This window comes from Anser brachyrhynchus (genome assembly GCF_964034855.1).
Source record: "Anser brachyrhynchus genome assembly, chromosome: 1".
Classification (NCBI taxonomy): Eukaryota; Metazoa; Chordata; class Aves; order Anseriformes; family Anatidae; genus Anser; species Anser brachyrhynchus.
This window is the reverse complement of record NC_137694.1, coordinates 49198514-49204727: the sequence shown is the minus strand read 5'-3', so window position 1 is coordinate 49204727 and position 6214 is coordinate 49198514. Positions and strand designations below refer to the sequence as shown.

Below are 6214 nucleotides of genomic sequence, written 5' to 3'. Positions count from 1 at the left end.
TCATGGCTGTAATTCTGAATGAGCTTTGAGGGAGGTGCACTTTGCTGTATCAGCACTATAGATGACACAAGGGAATCGTTGCTTTTTCCTGTCCAGTATATATTCAGTGTTTGGCTCAAGAAAGTTGATATTGCTGGTCTTGACTCCAGAGGTCAAGATAGCTTTTACTGCAGTTCTCATGCACTACACTGTTTTTATAGTCAGAGGTGATTAGACCTTTGGTCTTCTAAAAATGAGTCATTTAATTTCTGAAATATTAGGAAATAATATGGAAATATTTTTAACAGTGTGTGGTGGCCTTGAAATATTGCTGTTATTCAACAAAAATGCAGTTTCATCCAAAAACTAATTTCCAGTGAGTGGTATTCATTGTGCATAATCTGTATGGATATTTTCAGAGGTAAACAATGTCCCTTAGTTGGGAGTCAAATGTAACATCACATATCAGGACATGACAAATTGGGCATGATGAATAACCACAGCAAAGGGTCAGTGATGTAGAGAAAAAGAGAAGTTCACACGTATGCCATAAATTCAGATCTGGCCACAAATGAACTACTTGGCAAATTGTTTTTTTTACACTTGCACAGATGTGAATTGAGTTGCTAAAGATCTGCAGATTAACAGGTCAGTATTTGTGATGAATAATTCAGATGCGCTACTAACCAGTGTTCTGGTTAATGTATCAATTGAAATAAATGGAAATGTTTTGCATCTGTTGACATGTGGTATGTACAAGTTTAAAAAACAGATCACAGTTATGACCTAACTAGGGGCCAAGAGTATAAGTATAATAGCCTGGGAAAAGTTTAAGACACATTTCCAAAACATAACTATTGAATTTATTAATTCTCTGCTGAGGCTCGTTCCTCTTATAAACTCCACATGGGCTAGAAAAGAGTCAGGTGGTGTTGTGCAGCTGCCGATGTCTCTAATCTACACTCTGCTGCAAGCTCTTAAACAATTAGCTTAATTTTTGTAATTAGTTTTGATCTGTGGTTTGGGGTCTGCAGAATATTAAGAGCTGTTTCAACAGGCATCTACAAAAGGGGTAAGCAGTGTTATAGCTGGAACATATGACTGAATTAATTTTCTCCCAGAACACCTGGAATCAATATTATCAGCCAGAAAGTTTTTGCGTCCTGTATTTTTTCCATTATCTCTAGATTGTACTTTATGAACCCTGGGTTTTATAATGTTAAATATTGTGAAGGGAAAAGGATTTGTTAGGTTGATGTGACACTGTATAGCACAGTGATACACAAGACTCTTTCACAGAGCTGGAAAGTTTTATATAGTTGTTCATTTGTTTATTTTATTGAATGTATATACATTATAGTGATTCTGAATTAAACTGTAGCTCTTGGTGAATAATTCCAACAAATGTTTCTAATCAGTGGAAATAAATTGTACCAAAAGTTCATGTTCTGGAAACAGAGAGAAGCCAAGCTTCTTGTCAGAGCCAAGCTTAATTTCCCATATTTTACCAGCATGAGAATCAGGCCAAAAATTAGGAGTACTGGAACATGTGGAATTTATTTCCCAATTCTTTATTAATTCTGTAATTTTAGATCTATAAATGTGAGAATTTTCCAGCCTTTTAAAATGTAAAGCCTCTCCTTGCTGATAAGTTTTCTGGACTTCATGTCACCACAATAAGAAGGAAAACGAAACAAGAAACCTTATATGAAATCAATTAATGGCAAGATCTGACAACATTCAACATCCTTTAAAATTGAATTCCCAAATCTACATAGGACTAATCAGTCCTATACAAATAAGGCAAAGGACTTAGAGCACTTTTCTGTCTCTGTCTCATCCAACATTAATTCTACATGATGCTCTTTGGATTCATTAGCTGTAGAATAAACTAATGCTTTAGAGAAGTACAAGATTTGTAATGGCTTGGAAGGTATTTGATGAGTACACAAATTTTCAAAAGTGTTGATGTTTACATTGAGTCCCCCTACCTTTTAAGAAACTGTAATGGCATTACTTGTTTGAAATGAGAGCTATTTGTTTTCAAAAGCTACAGGGAGATTTTGACTCTGTAATGATGGATATATCAAGCCTACTTTTAATTAGGTTTTGAGTATGGAGACCTCTTTACAAGTAAAAATCACAGTAAGTCTTCATTGAAATGTATTTTCCAGTGCTTTAATATGTCAAACATGCTTACTTGCAAGCTAACAACAAGCCCTGCTTAGGTATAGCATGTATCAGTTCCTGAGCTAGCGATCATTTTAAATGTACTCTAGTGGATTTACTATTAAACAGAGAGAAGCTACTCTACCATGTCTGAATTTCTTCAAAGGCTGTCCTAATCATCATTTTCTGGAAGAGATACCCATTGCAAATGGATCCCCAGCCATATTAACACTATCCAGCCTTAATGCTGTTGGCCTTCTGCAGGCCACCACATGGGAGTATTGTGGTAGTGTTCTCCACTGTGCAAGGCCAGTGTTACCTTTCAGAGGTGTAACCTCAGAATTGGCATCAGTTCCATCAACAGCATCAGCCACATGCCTGCCACTCCCCAGAACCTTGGGAAGGGGGTTGGACACTCCTGGAATCCACATCAGCTCCTTTGTACTTTGCTATTACCCTAGGTTTGTCTGTTGGCCTCCATGTCAACTGTGGGCTACTATTTTCTAGGTAAAAGTTTCAGAAATCTGTTAACATGACTTTGTTCGAGAAGTTGGTATGAGACACAGAACTGCAATATTTCTTTTTCTGAACCCACCTTGTTTCAGAAATCAGTATCACCCTTTGGGAATTTAGTATGACCGATCTACATGGGAAAAAATAAGTAGTTCATCAACCTATGATCTTTTAGAGTGGGTCCAGAGGAAGGCTATGAAGTTGATCAGAGGTCTGGAGCACGTCTCCTATGAAGAAATGCTGACAGAGCTGGGGTTGTTCAGCCTAAAGTAAAGAAGGCTCCAGGGTGACCTCAGTGCAGCTTTTCAATACTTAAAGGGGGCTTATAAAAAAGATAGAGATTCACTTTTTGCTCAGGCAGACAATGACAGGACAGGGGGGAATGGCTTTAAACTAAAAGAAAGCAGATTTAAATTAGACATTAGGAGGAAATTCTTCACTCAGAGGGTGGTGAGGTAGTGGATCAGGTTGCCCCGAGAAGCTGTGGATGCCCCATCCCTGAAGGTGTTCGAGGCCAGGCTGGATGAGGTCCTGAGGAACCTGATCTAGTGGGTGGCATCCCTGCCCATGGCAGGGTTGTTGGAACTAGATAGTCTTTAATGTCCCTTCCAACCCGAGCCATTCTATGTTGTTAAGCACCTTCTGCTTTTGTAAATTAAATTTTGCAAAGCACTTGCCAACTTACCACTGTCTGGTAACACCCCAGTTATCTATCATCACTGGAGTTCACAAAGGCAAAATGTCCAACTGTGCTGACATAATTAATAAAGGTGCTTATGATCCTCATGACTATTGCAGCTGAAAAGGTGTGCCTCAGCTTGTTTTCAGGCCTGTGAACCTCAGTTGCAGTGAACATATGCATAGTATCCACACGTCACAGGGATCTAGCCAGTTCCTCACATGGCAAGTAAGCACGCTTTCCCCACTCTCTTCTTCCACTGTTGGTATATGTTGACATCTGTGATCCTCAGCAATGGCATTAGCCCCTACTGTCACAGATACTTGTGGGGGTAGACCTGAAAAGCAGAATCTAAAAGCATATTTCAGCTGTACTCACATATCCTGCCAGCTGTCCAGGGATGACACTGCTCATCAGAGCAGTTTGGTGGAGAATCTGATGTGATGATCTTCACAATCTGTGTTAGAGAGAGTGTGTCCCTGAGAGAGCCCATGCACCCTTGTTCCCTCACAGCATCATTATGAATGTTCATAACAAAGCTGTTTACCAGTAAAGTGTTAAGTGGTGGCCTCCTAGTTTTAGCTTAAGTTCCTTGTAATAAAGGCATTTTCACACCATGCCCCACCAGCCACTTGCGTTTCAGATATGCAAACTGAGCTGTCTGTGACTTCACAAGTCTCCCTATTCATACATCTGAACCTGGTTCTGACCACCTCTCCAGCCACAGCTACGTAGTGATAACAGCAATATTCTGAGTTTAAGTTTGCTTCCTTCAAATATTTATGAGCATCTTAAATGACTTCTGAGCCCACAAGTATCTCCCCTGTGGAGAGCTGACACAATAGAGAAATTATCCATTAAATAAAATAAAATTGCCTTCTTTTGCAGTTCCCAGAACAAGGATTTTCTGGGGAAACAGCCAGAGGACAGAAGAGGAGAGTGGGCAATGTTCTATAATCTTTCAAGCCCAGAGTGTTGGGTAGTCCCTAAGCAGACTGCCAGAGGAATCTAAAACTGACCTGTGTGTCCTCTCTTCTTCCCTTAGGAGCTGAAGCACTAAACCTTGCTCCTAATATTGTTTCACTTCCTTCAAAGCTGTGAAATTTGTGTATTCTGCAGCCTTCATTCCCTGTCAAATACACAAACTGAAGTTTAGAGAAAGCTTTTGTCAGAAACAAGCTCATCCTCAATTTCCCATTTGGTTTCTCAATAGCCTAATGAAGAAAAAAATCAGCAAAATACCATAGGGTAATTCTGGGTAGTGAAGCTGTAGCAAAATAATATGAGTGACTCACAGATTGCAGTAGGAGGGTTTTGTTGTCATTGGCTTTCTTTTTATTTTATTTTTTTTTCTCTCCTCTCTGCTCCTCTCCTCTCCACTCCTCTTTCATGTTCATATCCAGGCTCTGAGTACTGCAGGATAACAATGCAAAGAGCAACAAAATAAACTGCATATCACAGGCTTTGAGAATCATCGTTAAATAACTTTTTTAAAAGTCTTCATGATGCTAAAACTGTTGCTGCCTCACTGGTGTGAAAATAGTATATCGTAGAAATAAATTAGACACTAGAAAACTAGGTCAAAATTCTACATCCAAAAAAAAAATAGAGTAGGATAACATACTCAGAAAATATATAAATAAATAAAAAAATAAATAGATAAATAAATAAATAAACCTTTATAGATTATTGACCTACATTCAAGTAAAATTCTACTTTTCAACTGCTCTTAAATCTTTTTGCAGCTTTATTCTAGAAAGTGTATTGCAGTTCATAAGAAGCTTGACTGCTGGAGCACATCTGCTACTTTAGTTTCTAAAAGGTTGTGATTGCAAAATTCTAGACACTTGATAGAAAATTCTGTCTTAAATGGTGACATTCTTAATCTAGAGAATAACCATATTTATTTCAGCCCTGGAAGAGCTACTAAACACAGAGAAATTATTTGCAATTAAAATCAAGTAGCTGTCTTGCTACCTTAATTACAGTACATTTTTTGCTTTTCATTTTCTAATCAATTGCACATTATTCCTTTTTCTTTCTTCCTGTCATCTTTACTGAGATTTTTTCATTGGATCCAATTTGTTTTCTTTGAATGCTGTATGTTCATTCTATTTCATGTTTCCATTTTTAAAGTCTGTTAGTCCAGCATTCTGGAAATAAAATGGCAACATATTTACCTGTATATTTCAAAAATCCAACTAGGAGAGATGACTTTTCCATGTTTTAGGTTAAAACTGAATGAACTATTTTCTCTGATGTCAAAATTTCTGACTCATCCACTCTTTTTTTGGACTTGCTTGGTATGATTCCTCAAACTGACGTTGAATTTATCACCATTCATGGATACTCTATATTTAATATCAATCCTTCTATCCTTTGCTGGCCAGGAAATGACTTACACAGCATCACAGAGCAAAGTAATTATTCAGCTGTGAATAAAATGAAAGAATCCAAGATTGCTAGCTCTTATAACTGTACTGTGAATCTTGCAATAACAAGTAGGTCTTTAAAAGTCCTTGGTCTTCAGGTCATGTAAATGTGTGACAACACATATCCTTGACAGTCTACATCCTCACTGAGTGTGAACCCACTCTGAATACACAAGCAACAGAGACAGACACACAACTGTGCTTCCTACGGCGTTTATTAATTCTTTTGAATCTTTTTTTTTAATTATTTTGGGGGACCTGATATATAACATTTAGACATTCTATGTGTGACAATTCTGACTTCAATTCCTTCTACTGTTGAGATCTTCAGTATTTGGGTATTACCAATTCTTTCACTTCTAAGACCCGCATTCATTACAGGAACTGTGGGAAGAATCAAGACAAATTCTCAGTCTTAAACATTTTCTGTCTGAACTTATGG

At 37.8% G+C, this 6214-nt stretch overlaps 1 long non-coding RNA gene across 1 annotated transcript; it reads right to left on the bottom strand.

Annotated features, from left to right (window-relative positions):
• Nucleotides 1-3479: 3479 nt before the first annotated feature.
• On the bottom strand, nucleotides 3480-4909 carry LOC308176785. Its single transcript, XR_013938597.1, has 3 exons — nucleotides 4636-4909; nucleotides 4360-4469; nucleotides 3480-3797 (listed from the first exon to the last, which is right to left on the bottom strand). It is a non-coding gene; the product is annotated as an uncharacterized lncRNA (long non-coding RNA).
• Nucleotides 4910-6214: the final 1305 nt, after the last annotated feature.